Raw genomic sequence first — 27,331 nt, forward strand, 5'->3', positions numbered from 1 at the left:
CGTGTGAGGCATCGTTTAAAAGCCTGTAAGAAAGCTGTTAAGAAACCCCAAGCATATATCAGCTTCAGATCAGTGGGATGACAGCTTGCTCAGAGAGAAGAAAATCATTCTAAAAAATGCTGACAGAGGTGTGAAATAACACTGGGGCTAATCTTGAACTCATCTCACTTGGGGAGAGCTGTATGGTAACTTTTTTTTTTTTTTTTTTTTTTTAACTAGAAACGATATTAGATTTTAAGCATTTTCACTACAAAAAATTATAAGCCTGTGCTCTACAAGGCTATTGTGAAATTCGTGTTCTGATCTCTAAGCAAACAGATTTCATGCTTTGTGTTTTGGCCTTAGGAAGATGTTATTCCTAATTATCTTCCTAGTCCTTGCTCAAGGAAAATTATTATTCTCTGTGAGTTTGCTACAGTAATTGAAGCTAAAGGAAAGATTTTCACTGGCTCCTGAGAATACTGGATAAGCCTTTAAATAGCAGAAGTGATTTAAGATTTGGGTGATGGATTGTAGTAGCATCTCCTAGTTTCTTCTGTGCTTGGAGTCAAGGCAGAATGAAGTGTTGATTGTTGACTGTGGCGCTAAGTACACAAACTAAGCAATCCACAGTGTTCGCCTATGAAGTTTGTACCAGTGTAAACTGTTTATAAAAGCATTTCTAATGTTGCTTTTGACTTATGTTTAAGCTATTGGTAGGTTGTAATATGAGCATCTTGTGAAGTTATTTTGGAGAGGTTATTTGACAAATATTATCAAAGTATGAAATGTTACTTACCAAAAAATACCAAATGTAACTTTATTTTTCTTATTTACAAAGGAGGGAGAAAAGGAAGATGTGAAAGTTGTTTTAGCTTATAATGCTGCTATAGTTAAGTACTGAACCGTAGAAAAAAAATTTACAAGCCAAGACAATGAGCTGATGGCTATAAAGCTAACCAGGTTTACGAAAACTGAGAAGGTTTTTCCTCTTTCTCAGTGTCTGTATAAGGGCTGAAAACAATGACTCTAAGCAAGGTACTAAAAGGTAAAATAAATAAATAAATAAATAAATACATAAAAATAAAAAATAAAAGCATTAATCTCTGGCCTCTACTACCACTGCTAATAGTCAGCTTTTTTCATTATTTCCTTATACTTTTAAGGAGGATTAATTAGACAGATACCAAAGTATAATAAGTAATGAGATAATACCTTAAACTAGTTGTAAATGGATGCCTATAGGGAAAGCTCATGAAGAAATAAGTTGTTATTAATGCTGCTTGATGATTTTATCCCTAACGTATTCATTCAAATAAACAAGATTCATATTGCCTGCTGGAGAACATTCCCTCCACTCAACCCTTAGAAGTCTTTTTTCTCCTTTTTCTTGCATCTTTGGATGCTTTTTCATGTTCATTTTGTCACTTGTAATCTTCTCTTCTTCTACAGTTACTAGCTAGATAACTGAATTGAATTGAAATCCATATATCTTCATTTGGAGCTTCATTTGTTACCCAGATGTCCTGTAGTGTTCAGTATCCAATATTTAGACTAGATTTTCAGAACCACTCCTACTCCTGTTTGGGCACCTAAAGAAAGAAGTCATACTTTCATTTGGCAATCACACTCTAGCTGGGCATTAAAAAACAAATTTTCAAAAGTACTGAACATAGTTTAAGATAGAAAAAATGAGGAAAATGGTCGTAATTTTCACGTTACTTTCACACGGTTCAGAGAATTTTAATTCCCTCTGAAATTCCAAAGAGAAGTTGTACTTTGATTGCTGCAACTCTGTTCAGAATTTTTCTGCTCATCTGTTAGGTACTAAAAATGGAAATGCAGTTAAATCTTGCTGTTATATAACCAGTTTCATCTGTCCTGGTGACTGGATGTTAATTTTTTTTTTCTGACTTCTTGTTAATTTTCATATTTTATGTTCTTTTCTGTCTAAATACAGTCTCAATTTGAATAACCTCTTGTGATGATGTATGGAAATACAGCAAGAATCTCTCACCTGAAAGTGTTTGTATGAATTCAACACTGATTAGAAACAGAGAGCAAAAAGATAAGCCTGAAATATGACCATTCATTAATTTACTTTTAGATTTTGCTCTGGAGTTGCAGTGTAGGGTAGATTAAAAGAATTTATTGCTAATTCAAAGCCTAATTTTGTCTGTTTGGTAATTTATTGCTTTTTGGCTACTGTGAGGAGGAAATTAAACCCACATGTCAAATCTTTTTTTTTTTTTTTTTTTCTGTGAATAAACTAATGAGGAGAAAAATTGTCTTTTGAAGAGTTTTAAGTGCTGTAGCAAATATACAGGCTCTCACAAACATTATCCTGTCTCACGTTCAACATATTAAAGCTAATAAAGCATAAATGAGCCGTTCTAAAACAAAACCCCAAATTCAGCATTGCTGAATTGCCAGAAATCTTCTCTGACTACCGGGCAGATTTCCTGTGAAGGAAGAGAGAAGGTGAGCGAACGTGGGCTCGATGTTGTGGTGGACTGCAGGAATTGTGTGAAATGCCACCAGGATAAAACTAATGTGCCAAAAGAAAGCAACTTCCTTCAAGTTTTGCTTTCTACGCTGACATATCAAACAAAACAAATTTTTTTCTCAGGCCTGTCCCTGCTGGTTGGTTCATTTTAGTTATTTATGAGATAATTATATTCAGCTTTGAGTATGGAAAGCGACAGATTAGTCCCACAGCACAAATAACTTTTTTCTACTGCAGTTTAACAGTCCCGTGCACAGAGTTCTCGCTGTCTAAGGTATTACGTTTGCTTGTATCAAGCACTTTTATGACCGCACCATAAAGAGGTTATGCAATTACTCACAAATTCCTAACTTATTTGTTCAATTTGTTAGTAGCTGGAATTGTTGTATGTGTAGAGGCTGGATCACTGTGGCATAGCAAAAATGGGAGCATAAAGGGAGATAAAGCAAACTAGCCCTAAGTGACAGTGGAGCCTAGCAGTGCAGGACAGCAAATAGTCTTCTGAGTAGTTTTTTCTGTGTGAATTTTGTGTGAATTCGAAACGAGGAAGGGTGCTAGGGAACACCCGTGCTGGAGCTATGCCTATGCACTGCAAAGGATGCGACCGAAGCGGGATGTGCCAGGAGAAGGCTGCAGACCTAGTCCTGGCTGATTGATAAGAGGGGGAGAAGGAGCCAGTGGCTTGGGCACTTAGGAGGCTCAGGGAGCCCTGCATCTGGCCCCTGGGCTAGACCCCCTGGTATTCCCCCTAAAAAAAAACCCCATCGCACTAAAAAAAGCCACCTTGTTATGTCAGGCTGCTCGGCCGTGTTTGCTCTCCCTTCCCACTCGCTAGTGCAGTCGCTCTGCTCAGGCCCAGAGGTCCTGGGAAGGGAGAGGTGCACCCTCCTCGGAGGGGAACTCTGTGCAGCTGCAGCCTGGAAAACATCTTTCTAGCAACATGAGCTGTGGACTTGTCTTTCCCTCCACTCGGAGGGAAGATACTTGAACTTGTCTTGCCTTAATCCTGAATGAATGCTTTAGCCACGAGGCAAGGGTATAAAAAGGGTAGAAATGGTGGTGCAACATGTATCAGGTCTGTTTTAGCCCTATTTTTTTTAAAGAAGACAGGACGGGGGAAAAAACAACCTCAGGTGAGGAATATTCATCTCTAGGTCTTTGAATTTGAACTAGAGTATTGAATCTCCAAGATTCTTGGTTGTTTTAGTGTATTGAATACAGAGTGAGAGAAGTAATTCAGGATTCCTGGGATTGTTTGAAAGTCTTTGCTTTTTAAAGTATTCAGAAAAGGAGGAGAAACTCTATAGGCTTAGAGGGAGCAGAGAGGATAGAGGCATTTGAAAGTTAGCGATTTAATTCTTGGATTTTAAACATACGTGTTTTCTACTGGATCTAATCTACTGTTATTTTGTATAATTCAGTACTTAAAAGCTAAGAGCTTTTAAAACCTCTTTTGACCATCATATCACAGACTTTTGGGGCAGATGTGCTGTAGTGAGATGGGGCAGATGGGAAAAAAAAAAATTAAAGAGTCCATGCAAAGTGCTGAGATAGAGCACTTCCCATGGCTGAAAACTGCTTCCACCTCCCCTTCTCGTCTTCCCCCTCTCCTCCCTGGCAAGGCTCATGAGTACTGTACGAGAGGGCGACACGTTCAGAACTTTGAGTGGGTGCATCTGGACATCTGACAGTATTGATGGCTAGCATAACTATTACCATTTTTCAAGAGAACGTTCTTCACTTGGCTCATACCAATCTTGAAGAATCTGGACATTGACAGAGAGGCAACTATGAGACCATCTTTGGCAGTCTACCAGGTGGAGACTTTTGTGATGAAAATTGTCGTGACTTCCTGATGAATTTTCTTCAGAATTTGGAAAGTCTATAATACAAGCTAATTAATAGTATGCGGGATAATACATCCACCAAAGATTATGAAATATCTTTCTGCTGTCTGGTTTAGCATACCGAAATTTACACCCAAAGTTCTTCACGAGAATCTGTTATCTAATTTCATAAGGGGCCTCTTAGGACAAACTGACTACAATTAAGAGCTATTTTGCTGAGTACTGTTTATAAAGTGCAGAAATCCCTATTCTCACTGAAACTAATGTTTTTGTTTATTTTAGTGTGGAACAACTGTTGAGTTTGTCTTAGAATGGGCCAGTGTGATCTTTGCACTGGACTCCCTTGTCCCACTCTACCAAAGTAGTGTGTATTTTGAATGGGGACTCTGCCCTTAAGACAGTGACAAAGACATGAATACATTGAACTAAAACTGGTGAGTAATTCTACCAGCAAAATATTTCCATTTTCAGTAAATATTTTAAGTGGTTTTCAGTAAATATTTTAAGTGGAAATCTTTTTCCACAAAACAAACAGTCTTTGTGGTGAAGAAATGTTGCACATCAGTATTTAATCTTCCATCAAAATAGTTTCAATGATACCTCTTTGTCTCCTGATACAGCTGTGTTGTCTATAGGTAGAGTGTAAGATAAAGTCTTTAGATGCAACAGTGAGGAGTGTAATACAAAAGAATTTATGAAAGAAAAGGAGGAAGAGAAAATGATTGACAAGCTCTTTAAAGCAAGGTTTGTCTCATACATTGTTATTTGAGCTATCAGAACTCAGGAAATACTTGTAAATATATTGAATTTATTTGCTTTGAATATCTAAGAAGGGAAAATGCATTTCAAAGTAAAACTGACTGCTAATAGAAACTGTGAATGAGATTTTTATACAGAAGTATGATAATGACAAGAGGATAATAAAAAGGGGCTATAAAAAAGTGAAGTCATAATCAATTAGAACAGTGGAGAGGAGAACCTTGTTAAGCCTTGATCTTTACTAAATATTTGTGACAGCAATGAAGATGAGAGAGAAATAGAGAATGTCCATCACAGGGAGACCATGTACCAGCAAGTTAATTCAAATGAAGGTAAAGTCATACTAGGTTGCTGAATGCCACTTTAGGAGGTTCTATGAGAAAAGAGATACTTTGAGCATCACTAAAGAAAAAGGTCAGACTCTTTTATTGGAGGGTTTGCACTGCATAAGAAGTAAATCTGCAGCCTGTGAGGTAATCTGCTGAGATAGATGCTGCTGAGAAAATAGAATATGCTAAATTTTGTAAACGACTAGTCAGAATGAGTGAGGCATGAAATCTATGCCTACTGCTGTGCTAAATGTACCACTTCGGTAAACTTAAAACAAGTTCAAATTAGAACTGTACAAGGTAAATTAGAAGTCTTTTCTTTTTTTCTACAGTGTTCTGAGCTTATACTATCTTGGGAAACGATGTAGTCCACTGGCATGGTTTAGATGAAAAATCATCCCATCTACAGAGAGATGAAAAGCAAGCTAATATATAAAATAATTGGTTTCAGAACTATATGTTTTGTTTCTAAGCAAGAAAGAAGCATACTTTGGGTATAGGTATCAGAGTGCTGCTATGCAACATGAGACACTTGCATCTCTTTACTTACCATTTTTACTTAACTTTCTGAAATTGGAACAATGGCATTTCCAACACCTCCTGTGTACTTCCCAGACAAAACTCGGAAAAAGTGTTTAAATGAGTGGACAGTGTGGACTGATGATCCAGCCAGTAGGAGCAGCTGGATGATAGGCATTCTTCGGTCTTTGATCCTTTCCCTCGAGATCCCTTATGGCATTGTATAGTCAAGTACCTCAAGTGAAATGACTGTTTAGGAAATTGCAGAACAAACTGTAAATGTATCTATGATCAAACTTCTGGAATATCACAATCTCCCTAAAAATTAGAAGCATCTTTTGCAAAAAGAAAGGTCCAAGTACTGAATAAAAACAGGGGAATATGTGCCGCACACAAAGGATCAGGTGTGCTTTGTTTTACAACAATATAAACACAGATTTACACCAAGACCAACAACTGCAGAGATTTGCAGAATCTACAGGTCTTTTAATATATAACACACAATGGAAGCAATAGACTGACTATCAAGCTTTGAAAAATCAAAAGATTCGGTATGGAGGGGAACAGGGTGTAATCATACACTCAAGTACTTCAATCAGTATTGCTCATAAGCAAACAAAAAAAAGAGGAAAACAAAACAAAATGGATTTTCTACCTTTTTTCACTAGCTTGCATAATGTACAAATAGTTCTGATTAAAAAAATGCATGTCTCAGTGCTCAGTGGTTCTTACTCTTGAATTTTAAAATAGCCATAAAAATTGATATATTCAGTTATGACTGGGATTCAGTGGAAGTTAAACAACTAAAGCAACCTAAGGGATGTAAAAAATCTTAAATATTTATTTTTTTTTTCCTACGGCTCTTGTAGAAAGAGCGTAATATGTGTATGTATGCAATTATTCTATGTCTCTTGGTACAGTGTACGTTTCTTCAGTGTAAAAATTTAACTCCGAAGCTTCAGAAAAATCTCATAATTCAGGACATTTTCAGGAAATAAAAGTAAAGATTTTGTACGGTATGAATCTGTTAGTAATGTGACAAATAGTTTTAGAATATTGTAATTGGCCAGCACTAAATTTTTACACCTATAATAGGTGTTACGAACAGTGATTCATAGTATTAAAACTTAATGGCAGCATAACCATTGTTTGCCCATAATTTGGTCCAAAAGATCATTTTCCTTTAGGATGAGATTTTAAATGGATCAGGATGATTGTTTTTCTGCATTAGCATTAGGAACACACTTAAGTATTAGCATAAAATCATGACAGTTTTAAACGGAAGAGTTGTTAGCGATATAGCTGTTCAATGTTTTTAAAGTATTAGATATTTTTATGTCCAGTTTTAGGAGACAGAATTGTGATTGCCTGTGTTTCTGATAGTACATTTTATGTCTATAAGAAACATCTCAGACTTTATTACTGAAAAAGTCAAACAACTTGGAATGGCTTATGGCAGATAGCCAAAGATATTTTAAACCAAATGATTGAGTATGAACAATTTAAGTTTTAAATAGAGGAGATAAAACAATAAAGACAAATTAAAATAAAAATCACTATGAACTGGGAAATAATAAAAAACAAAATGGCAGAAGCAGCAGCGTGATAATTGGTTGCGTAGATGTCTAGATGAAACAACTAGGCAAACCTTAGATCAAAAACTCATTTACATTTTCTATGTGGGTTGTGTATCTCAGGTGAGGAAGATCCTTCTCACGTGTGAAAAAAAATTGCAGGCTGACCTCATCCGTCATTGCTTCAAGGACTAAACAGTGTGAAATTCTCGAGGAATTCTCAAAAACCTTTGCAGATCTTTCCCTGTATTTTTTTATGCTGCGAGCTGATATCTAAGCCAATGCAGTCACTAATGTGTTCCAAAAGTCCTCAAACAAGAATGTAGCATATTCTAGAAGCAGAAAATAGAAAAAATAATACAGAGTATTTTCTAGTTGAAATTTTCAGAGAAATATGGTAAAATCTGAGTACTCTTCTTGATATGAAAATATGTTAATGAGGCTGTTGTTTTCTTTATATCTTCAAAACTACAGATATTGTTGAAATTTTACACTTTTACCACTAAAAAGAAGCCATAAAAGTGCTTAAGCTTCAATGTATTAATGCATATTTGAATATGAATTTACATTTAAAGATTTTACAGATCAGGAATAAGTTGTGCTTTAATTCTTTAGCAGTTTTTCCTTTTTGATGAAAATCATGCTCTTCATCTTTCAGAATATGTTAAAATTTATGAAGCCCCGATAATTGTACCAAAAATACAGATCAGATGCTTCACGAATGATGATAGCTTAGAATCTTCCACTAAATACTAGACCTTTTACACATTGGAGAGAGGGGGGAAAAAATGTTGAACTGGTTACATTAATTTCCTGGGATGAGGAGATGGAGCAAAAAATACAATTAGAGTATTTTTTTATTGTTTATTAAGGAGTAGAAAACAGATTTAAACACAAACTCTTGCACTGTGCAACCATACAGTTCTGTGGATTGAACAGTCAGGATTTTGCTAACCTGAAGCTAGTAAAGTCTGGCAGGTCATTCTTCTATGCAGTCCTGGGGATCGTGTCCATATAACCCCTTTTGCTTTCAAATGTTTATCTTGCATTTTGGCTCTTTTTGATGAGACATGATGATCCTCCTCATATGAAACCGAGCTTTGGAAAGGCTGATTAAATTCTGTGGCTTTTCTATAGATTCTCAAAAAAAGTCTTCTATCACTGAATAAACAGTTCCACTGAATCACTACAGTAGCTCTTACTGTTTATGCAAATTATTTTATTGTTTCCAATTTTCTCAGGACACAACCCCAGTCCTTCTCTGTCCCATTCTGTCTTAGCAGAAAGCACTCTTCCTACAGAGATGAGAAGCATGCAGGGTTCAGCGGCATGTGTTTTCTCTGCAGTGCTGTCCTCCCAAAATTGTACCCATATCTTCCGCATTAAGCTTACGTAAACCCACAGTTAGCCTCCAACTGGAAGATATGGTGACTGAGCAGAGGTATGCATCATTCTAGCTCCATGCAAATCTGTTATTTCCTAGGACTGGCTGTACCGCTCCTCCTTCGGCTCCTGTCCCGTGGGAGGAAACTGAGCTCCACTAGCTCAGCCTAGAAGCAATGACGGCTGGATGGGGGGCAAGGAGCTGCCCTGCCCTGTTGGGCAACGGGAAGCAAGTGCCTGAACTCCACTGACCTAACTGGCCGAGCAGCGGCAGGTAAGTGCCTTTTGCAGCACGACTGCGTTGTAGTTCTGCAATTACAATGCGGACAGTATAGGACATGGTCACTGGATGTGACGTTTTCAGGAGGTCTTATTCTGTAAGCTCGAAAGTTTATAATGTCACAGGTCTGAAAGAAAGCTTCTAATTAATCTGTAAAATTGGACATTGCACTCTGACCAGATAATACATAACCTTGTATCTACATTCAGAAAATGGGAAGAGAAGGGAAAGGTGATCTGCTTCGACACTGTTCAAAATATTAGAATGTGTTTGTACATAATGGTTCTTTGCTTCTTGGAAATGATAGAAAGTGGGATTAAACTATAGCCCAGTTTTACTGAAAGGGAAATAGTGACTGCCTTGGTATCTCCTTTTATAAAAATAACTGTGTTTTTGGACAGGAGAAATGCCATCTTGTGATTTAAAAACTTTTGATGCAGTTCCCTATAAGAGATTATTACAGAGAGTGGAGATGATGGGGATTAAATAAAGATATGGTTGGACAGGAAAATACAATAGGTTACATTAAAAGCTTGAGAGAAAACACCAGTAATAATCTTCAGTATTTAAAGTTGGGACTTGGGGTATTTATTACCAACCTGAAAGTAAGAAATGGGTACATGCTCATGAAATCCGTAGACAAAACAGATGTAAATATTTGTTGGGGAGGAACAACTCACCTTACATTGCATGACTTTGTCAGCAGACTAATTGAACTGGAATAAAACTATTCAGGATAACTTTCAGTTGTTAATGTGGTGGAGCTGTGAAAAATACTATTCTGATTTTAGAGAGCATCAGGTAAGGCTTTACTTTTCGAACAAGGAAAGTGTTGGTTCTGTTGCTTGATCCTATACAGGATCCGATCTAAAATAATGTGTACAATCTGGATATATTTTTTCATGATAAATGAATTCAAACTGAAAATACTTGTTAAAGGGAATGAACAAATATAACATGAAAGAATCTGACTTAAATAAAGACTGTTTAGGAGTCTAACTAAAAATCCATTTAGCTATAAATTTAGCTAGCTCTTCTTTCCTCCTTATGTTAAGGAAGTTCCAAAAGAAGAATGCTCTAAAATTGGTTGTCATGCTAGTTAGAAATCTACCTTCTAATTTTCTCAAATTGCTGAATAATCTTTCAGAAGGGACAAGAGGCAGAATACAAGTCATGTAGAGAATGATCTTAGCAAGTTTATGGGAAGACTGAATTAGTGAATGGCTGGAGAAAATTAAACTTAAATATGATTTCCCCCTTATCGTCAAAGGAATGTCAAAGGATCATGTGGTACTTGCTCGCACCATATGGTTCTATGATTATCTCGTGTATTGTAGGAGTCAAGAAGGGCTTATTTGTCTTTCAATATATGATCATATAATACGCGGCTCCTGAATTATTATTTCACGTTTTCTTCCTCTGAAAACTGGAAATTGAATATCTGCATGTGACCCCAGGGGACTAGACATCATGACTTGGGTAGTTCCTTCCATCCTTGTTGTTAACATTAACCTGTCCCTTGGCTGCAGAGCTAAAGAGGTAGCTCTGAACCAAAACTTTGAACAGCAAAAATGATTCACTTGGAAGGCAACTCAGGTTCTACGTGTCCACTCATTTTTGAAAGAGAAACTTGGGTCCTTAGACATCAGTTAGGATTTTTGCAGCCTTTTTATTTCAAGTGTGTGATTATCTTCAAGGCTGTTATCACTGAAGAGGAGTCAGCTAGTTCAGCTAAGCATATACAAAATGCTTCAGGTAGTTTTCAATAAACATGAAAAGACTCAGAGCAGTTAGGTCTGTATGATTCTCTCTCTCCCAAGCTATTCAGCTGTGTGTTCCTGAAAGCTTTTTCTTTTCTCATGCAAATGAGAACCTTAACTTTGGTGTATAGTAACTTCTTATTGTTTTATAAACTTCCTTGCTCAACAGCTCTTTGTCTCAGTCATGAAAAACATTCAGAACCTTTCAGTGACATTGATAATGAGTGTTGAAATGCATTACCTTCATCATTTTCACTTTTTCATGTCAAAAGAACTTTACTATTATTTTGATTCTTAAAGATAATATTAAAAAAGTGGGGAGGAGAATGAAGGTGATTAATTCTGGCAATTGTTCTGGGTCTTTTGATATCTCTCCTTCACACAAATACCTTTACCTGAAACTGTCGAGTTCCAGGCACCTATTCAATGCGTCTGCTATGGTATTGTTTCTCCGTGAAAGAGGATGAGCAGCACTGGGCCTATGGAAACCCAGGGAGACACAGGTTCCTAGGTCTCTTTTGAAGATGAAACTTCAAAGTCCTAAAGCCATACCTCTCTAGAGGGTTTTGGAGGTGCTTTCCAGGCCTGTTTTGTGTTTCCATATATGCTCTGATGATGTTCCCCAGACCTTACCTGTGCCTGGTTTTACAGGGAAATAAGATTACTCATAGAAGGGGACTGTAGACACACAATAAATATGGAATCGTATTTTATAAGGGTTACAAAATAAAAAATATTGAAAATAAATTTGCTACAAAATCATTCACTGTAAGTTCTAGTTCAGGCAGTTCTGAAAAGCAGATCTGACCTTAGGTTTCACCTTATCGATGATCTAGGACATATTTAATTCAGAAATAATTTTAGTCCTACAATAGTTTTTGAAATTTGAAATTTATGGAATAATGGGGGAGGGGGAAGAGTTCTTGAGATACCATCTCATAACTTGACAACTTCTTAGACCAAGCTGTTTTGAAAAACATTGGGGTGGACACTAACCATATTCCTTAAGCAATCTGTTTATGTGCCTTGTTACTGTGCTGCAACAATGCATGAGTTGCCTTTTCTCTAAGAAAACTTCAGTAAGATTTAATTCACTCATACTACAGCTACTTAAATTTTAGCTTTCACCTCAGAAAGAATAATTACATTGGTTAGATATCCCACAGATGCATGCTTTTTTGGTCATGTGAGGAAAAAAATGAGTACGTACGGTAATATTAGTTGGGGCTTAAACTCCACAAAATGGAGGACGTTTAAAATTATATTGTCTGTGCAATTTTTCCTCTAAATGCTAACTTAATTAAAATGGGTGATTGTAGAACTCTGGCCAAAAGGTGTCTATTAGAATCAATTATTTTCTCTTGATCTCAAAGAACTCATTTTGTGGAGACCCAAATACGGCTGTTTGCTCTCTTCTTTAGACAAGGCATGGCATGTTGTTTTTGAAATTATGAAATAATACCATATTCAGTTAAATAACCAGTCATTCAATTCTCTCTCTAAAGCAGAACCAGTTGTTGTTGGAACTGTTCCATCATTTTTTTGTACATATTCATTTACAGAAGGATTCCAGAGCAAAGACAGCAAACATAATGAGGAGTGAGAGAAAGGGGCAAAATAAATGGAAAGGAAATTGTGTGCAGGATAATTAAAAAATGAAAAATATGAAAAAAAAAAAAAAAAAAAAGTACTATGCCTCAGGACCTGTGAGAACATCACAGAAATGCCAGGCCTGACTCTGACATTTACTTTTGGCTAGCACTGTGTTCTCTGTAGGAGTGGAACTACGACCTGCGGTACGACGACTGAACTGCAAAATCGCATGCCTCCTCTCCTGCTCTTTCGTGTTGCCTGAAAGGATTCAGATACACGTACTCTAGGCCTTGCTGTTACTAAGAGATAAAGCCACATGGCAGATGTTTGTATCTATGGAAAAGAACTGTTTTCTTTCAGGGTGAGCTGCTCTCTCATAATTCTAATTTCCTTCCTACTAAGCGCAAGCATATCCTCTCATGAAGCGAGTCAGACACCTAGTGTCTGGCTCAGATTAATCCATTGCGTAGATATCTAATTCATGCACTAAACATATGGTCGAAGTTGGTGGTCTGCACTGGTGATATACCGTGTATCCAGGAGATTTTACAAGTGAATTTTTGAAGGATTAGGAGTAAATTCTCATAAAATGATAATACATTCAATACTGAATCTTATAGGAGTATACTGATTTTACAATAAAAAGTGTCATGACGATTGAAGTGTTTTGAGTAATATTTTTGAAATCATCTGTAAGGCAAAAACATTGCATCTTCCCAAATGTGGCATCCTGTGAGCATAAGTAACAATAAGGACAGATTTCAAGATTTTATTTTGCTTAATTTTCTGTTGCTTAGGGAGTATTTAATATCTTATGTCAGAAATTCCTCAACAGGCTTTTAAATTTAGAAAATTGTGCATATTATGTCTCATACAAATAGAGTATTTTGTGTAAAATTTAATCTTCTTTAAACTCCACAACCAATACAATACAGATTTGTCTGTATGGATCTCTAAAAGAAACAAAAATATCAGAATAAGAATTTGAATGAGGAAACACTTTTCCATTATAAATGGGATTGTTGCAACAGCTGCATTATTCCTTAACAGGTCTGAGCCCCCACTCCGCCTGTGCAAGACAGGGAAGGTGCAAGTCTCTAAGAAGTTAATGTGCCAGGGATTGTAGAGGAAATCCGAAAGAAGCAATTGTCTTGTAACTAAGACACACTTTGGTCCTGGACTTTGTCACAGGTTTCCTCTGGGTTAATCTTTCTCTATTTAATTTATTTCCTCATCTCTAACTGAGGGTGATTACTTTACATCACTTTACAGATATACCATATGGCAACAGCTGTTATAGCGGTTTATATAAAGTTCAAAACCCGTCTTGTTAGGTGGTTAGGAAATGGTGGGAAGGGGCACTCAGCTGGGCAAGACCGTTTGCCCTGACCATTGGCCTTCTCGTCTTTACGTTTGGCTAGGAGCAGCATTTCATCGGAGGAAACTGCTGGGTGCTTTAGCCACATCAAGATCTAGCCATATGTTAGCAACTCCAAAAGGAGCGAAGGCCTAATGCAGACAAAGCAACGGCCTTCTAATGCGTGAGGGAAACAGTCCATCTCTGCAAACATCTGACACAGTGGTAAGTTCATCTATATACGGGGGAGGTTGGTTACTCCTTTCCTAGGTTCCCTTTCCTGGAAAATATTTGATTTATAGCCCTGAAAAATAATTATTAAACAACTACTGCTTTTCTGATAACAAACAGGCTGTCCTGTGCATGCATTTAGCTTTCTGATGTCAACAGGTCTTTAATGGACTCCTTTGCTTGCCCTTCAGGAAAAAAAATGTAATGAAATCATTGTGTTTCTTGTGAATAAAATAATAGTATGGAACTGTTATTTTCTTACTAGAAATACTTTAATGTCAAGTACTTGATGATAGATCTCATTATTATTAATGAACAAATAATCCCTTTTACATTGGAGGGATTCAGCACATGAAAAAAATAAAACTTGAAAAGTATAAATGTTACTTGGGGTCAGAATGAATCTTAGTGGTAGAATCTTAAGCCAAAATAGCTGTTTTAAAGACTATTTTAAGAATACAAGTGATGTTTCTTTGCACTGTAATGACAGAGTACATTCTGAATGTATCTTATTTATATGGCGGTAATAGATCTGTATTTTTAAAAGTTGGACTACCCTGAATTATTTTTCACATAGTGTATTCACACATCCAGAAAGTGTAAAGATTAAACAGCCCTGAGATTTTTGGACTGTGGTTCATTAACTCTGCCTCCTATTAATTAAATTTCCCAACTTATTTTCCTGTTTCACTTGTTAAAGTTAGGTGGTGATGGAATGTGATTTCTGGTTATCTAATTGCTCTCTCTTTCCCTAGAGAGGATGATTGTCACTAAGCTGTATTTTAGGATAAGATTTTATTGTATCTTACCAGTAATTTTTTTAAAAAAATACTAAATTCTTATGGATAGCTAATTAAAAATTATTTTCTCTGAACAACACTAAATAAGAAAATGAAAGGTATAAAAATATGCCTTTAAGATTGATTATTCAATATTGCTGGGAAGGCTATTTACAAAACATATTCAAATGTCCTAATTCATCAGCAGAATGTTGCCAGAATTGCCACACTTTTCTACTAGCTCAAGAATGATAGAGATTATATAGTAAAATAATCAAATTTCAGCTTGTGCCTACACTGATTTAACAGACAGTCTGTGGTGTTCTGAGATCACTTACAGCAGATAAATTGTAGTTTCTTACCCCATCTCTTAGTATAATAAGAATAAACATTTCCATGGAAATCTAAACAAATAGATTTTCAATTAAAAAAATCAAAAATATGCTAAAGAAGGATAAACATTTTTGCTATTTAAGAAAAATGTTGATTCATTACAGCCTAATGCCTTTAAAGGCTCTCTTCCTCTATTAGGTAAAACTGAATTATACATTTCTTGTTTTATAAAATTCCTGCTGTCTGTCTTAAAGCTGTCTGTAGTATAGGAGTTTTTTTTAATTCTCTTCACTTGTTTGCTGAACACCACCAATATTTTTGAAGTCATAGATCTTCAGATGCAGCTTTAGGATTTGTTCCAATGACCCACTGTTTTGCTGGACAGCAAGGAAATCCTGCATTTCCATATGGTGACCATGCTACTTAGATGGTTTATCTCAAATGAAATATTCCGATTGGACTTCAAGAATAAAGGAAACCAATGTGATGGGTAATTTTCCCTGTATGAAAGAATAAAACTCACCTTAACTTGTATTTTCTGAAACTCACTCCTTTACTAAGTGAGATAGGATAAATACTGCAATTACTATTAAAGCCCTATTGGATACTCAGATTTTCAGGAACTTTTGCTTTAGATAATCAGTAATAACTGCCTTTGTATTACTTGCTATGAAATATATATGTGTGTGTGTGTGTGTGTGTGCTTTGCTTTGCTTTGCTTTGCTATGGATGTATGGAGGAAACTATAGTCTACTCTTGGCTGAGAGTTTTCATAACATCTGATTACATTCACACTGAACTACAAAGTTTCTTCAGTAAGTATGTAGGCCAACTATTTCTGTTTCTCTTATCTATTTTCATTCAACTCTCTGCTTGTTTTGCAGTTCTTAGCAAAAGCTTCATGAAGGAGACAGCTAAGTCAAAGACATTTTGGGGTCAGCTAATTTTTCTTTTGTGTACTGAGTGAAAGATCCAGAAATTCAATCTGGTCCTTGGTGTAGTGGGTCACTAGCGTCTGTGTGACTGAAATCATTGATGAGCATGGTAGATGTCTAAAATAGAAACAAGGTCTTGACCCGTTTTACACTTCACCTCCTTTTTTTTTTTTTTTTTTTTTAATTTAGATATTTGTATTTTTTCCACATCTTTTACAGTTCAGGTTGTGAACTACAGGTTGTGGTTACAGCAAGATCTAGGAATAATGGGATGGTAATTCATGGAATTTATTAATAAACACATATCTTAACAGAAAATGTGCTTCTCTGTGAGGCCTGGTTTCTTCTTTTCAGAAAATATGCAGCCAGATTCAATTCTTACCTTAGAGCGTTCTAGGGTTTCTGCTGTTCTTTTGTTTCACCTTAGTCGAGTTTGTGCTCTCACTGCTGAAACCTTGCAAATTGCTGTGGGAGTAGAGTTGACTTGCTGAAAAAAGTCACGTCAGTTATGCTGAAAAAAAGGTATAAAAGAGGTGATAAACCAAAAATATGTATTTACTTCCTGCCTAGTTGTGTTGAGTATTTATCTGAATGAAGATACTACATTTCTGAACAGATGCCCTACCACAAAATCTACAGGCTGCTTCCCATATACTCAACTGTTGGAGCATTTCCATCTTATAGCACATGCAAATGTTAACTGAATTAAAGAAGAATAGAATAAGCTTAACTGTGGCAGTTTCAGCACTGCTTGAAGAAGGTACTATCTCCTGTTCCTCTAGTGTTTTGAACACTTTTTTATTTATCTGTAGTGCAAATGGGTATGGCAAGAGATTAAGATTATAAAATTCTTTCCCAAAATACATGGTAATGTTTTAAGACAAGCTTTTGGGAATTGGCACAAGTGGTTCAAGCAGTCACAGTAATTAAACTTGGGTCTTCCATTATATGAATGTCTAAACACTGAGCTGTTAGACAAGGGGAAAACAGTATCACCACTTCTTACTCTCCGTATAACCTTTCATTTTCTTTGTATATGAAATATCTGAAAATGAGGGATTTGATTTTTTCCTGTCTTCAGATCAATCAGAAAATTCAGTTTGACAATTCACTTTTGATTATCTTTTTTATTGGTCTTGTTTTATGAGGAAAAGTATTTATAATATAGCTTTGTATGAATTAAATTGACCTTAATTTAGCATCACAGCAACAGAGCAGTGCATGATCTTGAAGTTTATAATATATCTGAAATATTACCAATGGTGCATACACTACTTTCAGATACAGTTCACAACACGTGAATTTTGACAGTTTAGAGACACAGTGTAATCATTTTAATTTCAAAAATGGTAGATATTTAGAAGCCTGGGACTACTGAAAATCATGTAGAAGCTATGTCCTTAAATGTATAATCACTAGACTTATAAAAATATTTAGTGATGCTTACAGAAGTGCTCTCTGATAGTCTAACTGTTCAGGTAGAATTTGGAGCAATAGTGTGTTCTGCTGCTTTTCTCATGGTTCAGTTAGGTGTCCGTAAGTATCTTTAGACACTTGGTTATGGAAATGTCTTGTGCTCATATGACGCCTACAAAGATTTTGTTCTAATAGCTTTCCAAGTGACAATCTGACAGGTACAGGAGGAAGAAATAGAGAAAAATAATGTTGTTTGACAAAGAAGTGGTGTTGAAACAACAAAATAGCTCTGGTTCTCATTCTTGACGTATGCTGTCGATGATACTGAGCAGAATAAAAACTCCGAGAAAGAAAAGGAGGAGATGCCACAGGAAGCAGGCCCTCAGCTGCTCCCTAGCTGGTTTAGCTCCGCGTCGTCAGAGGAGACGCAACGCGAAGCACTCCACCCCTGTTACCTCGGGACAATCAGGGAAATCCCATACGGATTTGTTGCCTTTCTGATCTTCCAGTGACTAGCAAAAATACAGGTTATCACCTCTCACCATGAGGAAATTGCTTTCCAGGCTTGGAAATTTAAAATATAGTTTTTCACAGTAGGTTGTTCTCTTTCCCACCTTAAAGGATGTTCCATATACTTCAACAGAGCTGGCTGGTATTTCAGGATTTCAATGGACTCTATGTAATGTATAGAGAGAGAATAGAGCATTTGGGGGAATTCTCTATATTGCAAAAGACAGTTCTTATTCTTTTAACCTATGCCTAAATGCAAGGAGGGGGGAAAAAACAAACAAAACAAAAAAAAAAAAAAAAAAAACCCAGCTTGTATAAATGAGTTTGATTTACATATTCATTCTTACAATGTTATGTGGTAGTTTTGTGGGAAACTTAACAGCAGCAAGAGTAATACGATCCTTTTTTAAAATTACATCTCATTGAGATGAATTTGGAGAAACCTAAAACCTTCAGATGAGGATTTGTTTAGGAGGTGAAACTACTCAGATATCCAAGAAAAATTGTAAGTACTTGTCTTAGACATAGCATAAAGCTCTGAGGACATTGAATGGTGGAAAAATAATTCCCCTTCTGTGCATTCATGATGCCTTGTCATTATAGGATTAAGCTTTCGCTTTCTTTAGAAGTATTGATATATTAGACCTATAAGAGCAACAACTGCATATAAAATATGATCTTTTGTTTATTTATAAGTAGGAAAGGACAAACTAAGTTACAGATTTTGTATGGGATGTATTAGCAGGACTGTTACCTACTGTAAACATTTCAGACAAATTTAGCAGCTAGCATTCTCATTTGGGGGAAGTCTCTTTAAAAGATAAAAACACAAATTACTTAGCCAACAGTAATGGCGCAGCTAGATTTTACATGCTTAAAACAGAAACTGAAATAAGGTTTTATTAAAAGAGGTTATAATGCTAGTCTGGATTTTACTAACTCTTTCCCTTTGCTCTTCTTGGCATGAATCTTGCTTAATTTGCCTTCCGAACTGTGTAGCCTTTACTTGCTTGTTTGTTTGCCCACTGTTATATAACCATTTCTAAAGTTTTGATATGTGTTGTGACTCTTTTACCAAGCTGTCTCTTCTTCCTGCCCCTGGAGTGCATTCAGTGAAATGAAACAGAGACAACTGCCTCAAATGATTTTTGGCCTCCTTGGAAGCTTCTCCTTTGATTTTCTGCAACAGTTTCATGCAAGATTATTTATTAGTATTAACCTTATTACTGCACTTGAGTTCCTTACTTTGTTTATAAACCACCTGCAAATCACCTCTTGCAAGTTCCCCTGACTTAGGGAAATATCCCATTGGTACATTTATTTCACAGCTGACTCCCAGTTAGACACACATTTGCTATGCGGGCATTTGGGAGCACTCTACATGCTCCCTGCTTGCACAGAGGTTACAGAGGGTACCAGTCAGTTCAAAATTGACTCACATTAGCATGGATGGCCCTGATTTCTGCAATCTCTGTTCACCTCTATCAGGCTGAGTTCAGAGAATATGTATCTTGATCTTTGTAAGGGTTATATGTCTCTTGTTGCAGTGCAAGGATTGTTTATTAAAAGCTGCTGTATAGCTGCATAGATTTTCTTGCATTAATTACTACTCTTTCACATGGAACAAACAGATGCTAAGTAAGAAAGCGATGGGCAGTTGAGAGTTGGCAAATCATGGCCTCTTTTCCTGTGTCATAGATTTGGCAAGTTTATTACTGAAAACTCTGATGTAAAACACTTTCATAAATGACAATTCATGCTTTATCAGTTCTGCTGTTCTAAAGGGAAATTAAAAATTAACTTCATACTAATAAGCCTATCAATCTCCAGTGCATAGGTTTCTGATGCATAGGCAACATCAGAAGCTGCAGTCGTGCAGTTTCCTGCCGTTACCAGTGGGTGCCTCTCTTGGCACTATTTATTGTAGACGCTAACTGGTGGGACAGAAATCGAGAAAAGTAGGCAGAGGAGCAAAACAGATCGGTTTAGTGTCTTGAGTTCTGTAGATATTTATTTCCATGTAAAAAAAAGGAAAATTGAAAAAAATATTTATCTTAAAGGATGAAAACAGTTTCCTTAATGTTAGCATGACTGATTTCCCTAGGAAAAAAAGTTATGTAGAATCAAGGCTCTGAAACAGAGGAACCCAGAATGATTTCTTTTGTGTTTTCAAGGAATAATCTAGCCAGTGGGTATTTCTCTTGCCGCACACATCCCACACAAAGTGCTGAATGTTCAGGGAGGAAACAGCAGTGTGCCGTGAGTAACTTCCCCTCCACAGCTGCCAGACCCTGGCTGACGGGGTGGCGTGTGGGATGCACTTGTTTTCATTGGTATTGCCTAGCCCCTCCCAGCTGGACCAGTGGCAGCAAAATGTGAATTAGACTCTTACAACAAAGTTATTAAGTCCAGAACTGAGCAGACGGACAGATGTCTCCACTTATCCTTTCTATTTTTGTAGCAGCTACTCAGAAATGCCATAATATTGCTGTCATTACAAGAACAGAAGAACTTCTTAAAGAAATAGCTCTCATCTAAAGTAGAGAACTATAGTACTTAGCAAATGCTTCAGAGCTAGAAGAACAGCTTCCTGGAAATGCTCTTTCTCTGTCATTAAAGTCAATAATATTTTTCATTGTTACAGTTTTGGAAACACTTTTCGTCAAAGGAAGTTGTTTTTTCCGCAGACTGCAAGTTTGGGAAAGCTGAACTTAAGGTGGTTTCTCCTTTTGTTTAGCTCTGTTTTCTTTAGGCCAGGGGAGAGTTAAACTGAGACTATCTTGCAATGTCAGCTGTGATAATTGAACTGGATAAACTTTCTTCAGATGAGATTGAGAGCAAAAAGGATTCCATGTCGGATTTTAAGGAAAGCAAATTCAGTGAAGTATGTGCCGATTCTCACAGTTTTCAACTTCACTGCTCACATTCTGCACCAGCTGGTAAGCCTGCATTTATATGAACTATTTCCTCAAATCTGTGCTTATTTACTCATGTAACATGTTGTGAGTAAGCTGTAAGATCCAACAAAAAGAAATGTAGTATACTTCATTATCACATATATGCAATATATGAAGTCATTTTTGCTTCAGATAAAGGGTAGAACATATAATGACTGTTTAAAAAAAAATGACAAAAAAAAAAGCCCTTATACAGGGTGCTGTTGAAAGAAGAGTCTGCGAGATTGCTACCCTTGCGTTACCTGGAAGGGTAGCTCTCTGTAGGAGATGAAACAGCTCTTGTGTAAGGTAGAGCAGCCCCAGCATGTGCTTTCACATTAGACTTTCCAAGAGGAGTGTAGAGGCTGTGCTCCCTAGTGCTTAGCCTCCTCTGTGCCTCCTCTTCTGCCCTCCTCTGATATTACTTTTTACCACATCACGGCTTGTAGAGGAGGAGCTACATATGCTGTAAGACTTTTTCATGACGCATGCGGATCATTTACAGTTTCTGCTTGGTACCGGGTGGTACATATAGCTAGACTAGCCCCAGAAAACATCAGCTGAATAAGCATCAGGAAACTTTAATTTCTCTGGAAATTCACATGGTATTGATGAGGTACAAAATGAGGTTGTCATAGATTCTCTAATGTAATCAAGAATATACCTGCAGTTAATCTATGTAATCTCACTTATACCCTTTAAAGCCTTCCAAGTTATTGGACCGTCATTCATTTAGGAAATCTTTTTAAAATGCTTATTTTGACATCCTGTTGGCTACATTATGTATGAGTTGCACAACTCGCAAAGTTAAATTTGATTTTGACCATGTTTGCATCTACTAGAACTAGAACTAAGTACAAACAAGAGAAATAGGTAGCATCTAAATGTGAATGGTGTCTTATCCTGTGGAAGCACAACCTACAGTAGAAGACTGCAACTTTCACTTTGCAGAAGTTAGTGAATATGTAAACCAAACTTTGATAACTTTAACTCAGTAACAAATTCTGGAACAGAGTGCTACTTCAGTTTTTAAATTCATTGTTTTTATAAAATGAGCAAACATTTAAGATGCAAACATTTAGATATATTGTGTTTTCTCTAATAGAAATTTTCTACTTTTACTTCTTGTAAAGCCTATTTTTAGATTTGTAGAGCAGGATTACTCCAGTAGCTATACTTTTAAGTTTACCTTTTATATTAACAAATCTCTGCAAGTGAGGTCAGGCGTCTGTCTGTTTCCCTGAGATCCTATAATATAACGTTAAAGTTTCCTCTCATACCCTAAAGAAGTGCTGTTAAAGAACTTATGTATATGCTAGGTGTTATACTTTGCTATTTCCCTAAATGCCAAAGCAATATGGCTTAGCCTATCAAATTGATCAAGAGTAAAACAAACTTTCAGCATGAGCTGCCTATTGTTTGTGGAATCATAACACAGACTTCTGCAGGAAAGAGAGTAAAAAAATCAAATCTCGTTGTGAGATCCAGCTCTTAGAAAATAACTTTCTTTGTGGAATTTTCTCAGTGGAATTACTACCTCCGTACATTTGATTCAAACTCTGTTGGTCCTATTCGCTAGTGAAATCTCACCTTTTGCCTTCTAAAACTGCCTTTGATGTATTTATTTTATCCATGCTTGGAGTGAGCGAGTGTTTGGTAGTTTCCAGCATTGCTTTGGGCTGGCTGAGGTCTGAATGAAACACTGTAAACAAGCTCTATTTGGCTCCACATATCATTTCCTAAAAGGAACTTCTACTTGCTCGGCCATGGCCATTGATAAAAATAAATAGCTTTGAGTTATACTAAAAAGATGAATCCTGTTTCTTAATATGCAGCCTATTTCCAGTTGCATAGGCAAAATGAAAATTCTCTGAGCCATGGGAAATATCAAAATCCTAAGATCAAAATTTCACAGTTCTAACATAGTGACAACAGTATAAAAATGCCTGAAAAAATCAGTCAGCACCCTGCTTAAGGGAGCTGCCCTGGGTTCATTAGTGGTGTCTCCGTAGGTGCCAGGATGCCACAGGGAAGCGGTGGTCGTGCATCCTCTGGGAGAAAGTTACACTTTACATTCAGATATAAGGGAATCAAAATGAAACATAAAATAAACTTTATACTTATCCTCAATATTTTTTTCAGATTTTCAAGGTTTTTTAAAGAGGATTTAAGGAACTGTTCTAAAATCATTCAAAATACCAGCAAACAATGGTACATGTACGTGGTACAAAAGTACATGGGCTATGAAAACATTAGTAAGAACTTGATGCGAACCTAGAAAAAGCATCTAGAGTGCATAAGACTTTTTCTTCTGTTCAATCTGCTTCCATATATTAAGCTGTGCTGAGAGGTTTGTTGTTTAAAATTTATTATGTTGTGTTTGTATATGAATTTCTGTGTACAAAGTACAGGGTTCAATATATACAGACTGTCAGTTAAGAAAGAAAAACTTTTCTTGCAGTTCTAATGGTTTAATCTTCAATATAATGCCTAACAGTGCAAATACTGAAGAGTGAATACTCTGACAAAGTTAAGTGGTATCCTGAAATACAGTCTGTTTTTGCTTTCATATGTAGATAAAAATGTCTTTAAAACTGAAACATCATTAAGAGATCTGATGTCTATGAAGAGTCCTTGGGACAGGAAAATATTGACCACATTTTTCCTTTCGTTCCTGCTTTAACCTAAAATTTGTCCCATTATAATAAGATATAAATATGTTTAATCACTTGCCTAATCTCTCTTCTTAAGTGGGAAAGAATAATGTTATAAATTTAACTTCCTGTCTTTCACCCCATCTTTGATACCAGTGTGAGTACCAATCCTGAAACGCATTTATTTGGGGTCCGCACATACGCTAGAACATACTATAGAAAATAATACAGTAGAATAAGAACGAATATTGTTTAATTAACATTCTGTGTATAGTTACAATGTCAGCCAGTTTCTCAAATAATAGAAACTACAGTTTGTTCTATGAATAATCATAAATATTCACTTTTTTGCAAGCTAAACTTTAATAAAAGGTTACCAAAGATGGATAAAAAATGCAAGCCCAGCCTACTTCATTCTCTTTGAGTTTCCACAGAGGGAAACAGCTCCTTCCAAGTGTGTCCCTGAATATTATCAGTAGATAATGCTTTTCAATGGCATTCTCATTCTCTGTGTAATGTAATAGATACTAATTCTAAAAGACATGCAGAGCTTAACTAAAACCTTTGGGGTTTGACCATGTGCTGTATGATACTGAGGCATTGCTTCAAAAGGTGAAATCCTGAAATGTTACCAAGCTTGGCCTAGAAAATGCTCCACGAATAGACCAATGACAAATCTTGGTTTCCATGGTACTGCAGTCCCTCGGCACTCGGGTTAGCCAGGTCTAAAAGAAAGTATGAACGGAATAGCCATACTTGTAGAGGATAATATGGGGTTGATGGTTTCTAGATAGGTCAAGTGATCTTTAAGAATGCAAAGCTTATCTGGATTTACACACTATTTATCTGGCAAAGAAGAATTTTAGTTTTAATACACTGTGATAATATGAATGTCAGTGTCACAGCAATTCTCCTTCACAAATGGGCAACAGAAGGTCATTTAAGATCTAGAAACACAGGACCTGATCTCTATTATATTTGCCAGAGCACAATTTCCTCTTGGGCCTGCTGAATTTGCAGTTCAGACTTCTCTCTGGAAGCAAAGCTGGTCTGAATATTCTAGCTGTAAATATTTGTGCAAATTTAAATCTTATTATCTCCAATAGATTCTACTCTGTTTTGCCTCTCATTAGCTTGGAAATGACTAAAAACATCCAACATATCATAACGGACTTTATCTTCCTATTTTTCGTTTATAATACTCAGAAGCACTTCTCCATTGAAATTCTGTAATGTGCTCCTGAAGGTGGCTTTGAGTAACTCATAATTAAGAATGAAGAAACCTCCTAAAAATGTATGCGCATGAGTGAGGTCTGAGTAATGTGACGGTTGCTGTGAGGTCAGAGCACAGCACTCTGCTTAAATGAGATATCCACTAAATCAAATATATTTGACTATGTGTCTTTCAGTAGAACAGTACAGGCAAGAAATCATGAGCGTCCAGGCTGGAAAGAGAAAGTTTTCCAACTTTCTTATGAACCTTCCATAAATAAATTATTTAGGGAAGGATTGTGAAAGTTATTTTCCAGAGACAAGTTTCTATTTAACAGAAAATATTTTTACTGCAGATATGCCTATGTGTAAGAAAAATCTCCTACTGCTGTATGCATTCAGATATAAAGGGATCAAAATGAAATATAAAATAAAGTGGTAGTGACTGAAATGGTTTATTCTTTCAAAAACAAAAAAAAAAAAAAGGAAAGAAAACAAAATTAAGGACACATTCCTGAAAAAAGTTTTGAATGATCCATGTGACACAACAACATAGCTAGACTGATAAGGTACTCAGGGAAAGGAAAATAGCTGTTGTTGGATAAAAGTGATATAATTGAGTAAACACTTCCAGGTGTTTAATTCTTACTTTGCATCCAAGACCATCCATGTAGTAGGTGCATAGAGAGAAGTAACAATGCAATTTTTCCATTTTAGCAAAACTTGGACATCAGAATAGCCTTTGGGGTTAGAAAAGCCATGGGGCTGACCAGAGTTTCACTAGACAACGTCTCAGGCTAGCCATCAGCATGTGTGGGGATACAAAGGAAAGGATGAGGAGAGCTTGTCTCCAAGTGCCACCAGAACATGATGAAAAGATGATATTTACAGAAAATCATTTTTACTGGTTAAAATGCAATTGAAATCCTTATCTTGAAGTGAGCTCTGTATAGAGCTGCAGTGCAATGCAGAATCCAAACTTGAAACATTCATATTAATCTAATTTTTCAAACTGTAAATGTTTATTTGAAATGGATTGTATTTTGCACAATGATTAGGTGTTATTTTTCTACATTTTTTCCCCTCCATTTCCTCTTATTATACAAGAAAAGGTCAAGGAATGCATCTTTCCTTCCTTTCAAGAAGCAGCTAGGACACTTTTGCCAGGAAGATCAATATTCAGAAATAATCCTTCTACATGCTGTGCCACATAAAGCCAATGCTTCTTTGAAAACCACCAAGAGAAACAATTTATTCAGTAGTAGAGCAAAAACACAGTAAGTTATTAGCAGTCTCCTAACCTCCACACTGCAGAATGTATTTCATTATTTCTGATGGATAACAGAATAATTATACATCTTTCTGAGCTGTTATCTTTAATTTTGACTTTACCTTGGAGGCTAAATGGAACTGTTCTGTACAATTTGTGTCAAATCCTGGTAAATAAGGCCTTTAAGTTTATGAAGTAAAACAGAGGTAGACTTTATTATGTCCAAATCACCATAATTAATATGTTGCTACTTTTAAAATGAAATGGACATCTTGTGTAGTGACTGGAGGGAAAGGCAGAGAAGCATGTTTGCCCGTATATGCGTGGAGATTGGGATCCAGGTTATGTAGCATGTCCTCAGCAGAGCTGAGGCTTTAATATTGACATGAATCTGTATTTTTGCTTTTCAACGTAAAGATGTACTACTATATGCTATTACTAGGGGGGATCTTTGTCTGTCTTTGGCACTGCCCTCTGTACCAAAAGTTCATTAATAATATACAAAATAAACTCGTAGCTAGTAAATAATTCAGAGATCACATAGAGGCCTAATGTACTGAGGCATTCACCTCTGCCCCGGGGGGTCATAATTTCTCTCCTCATACGGCTACAATAAATGGAAACTAGGCTGGATATAGAAATCTAATTTTTCCCACAGGCGACATTTCTCTTCTGTGCTCTTCCTTCCTCTAATGAGCTATTTGTTTTCAATCTGAGGGTTGGGTAGGTCAACTAATTCTATCTGGGTAAAGATACTTTAATGATTTGTTATCAGACAATAGATATATGAATTTTATTTCCCAGATTCCTTCAGTAGCAACAGATGAAGCATGCCTACATAAGGAATATACCACCCTCACAAACGTTACTAAAATTTTGCCTGGTTTGAGAGGTAAAGTCAATATTTAGCAGTGTTCTGTTGCTGTGCTCCAGCTGCGTAGGTGTAAGATACACCTTATAGGTTGTTCAGACCTGACTCTTGCTCTCATTTTTTAACTTTTGTTATCAAATCTGGACTGATGTGTTCTGTGTCGTCTTAGTTGTTAGCAGAAGCAAGTCTGTAAACCTAAGTCTTTTCTCCTTTAATGTGCATTAATTGACATGGGGGTCTCCGGAATGCCATAGGATGCAAGATGCTTCAATGCAGAGAGGGAGATCACGGAGGTGTT

The sequence above is a fragment of the Rhea pennata genome, chromosome 5 (assembly GCF_028389875.1).
Source record: "Rhea pennata isolate bPtePen1 chromosome 5, bPtePen1.pri, whole genome shotgun sequence".
Classification (NCBI taxonomy): domain Eukaryota; kingdom Metazoa; phylum Chordata; class Aves; order Rheiformes; family Rheidae; genus Rhea; species Rhea pennata.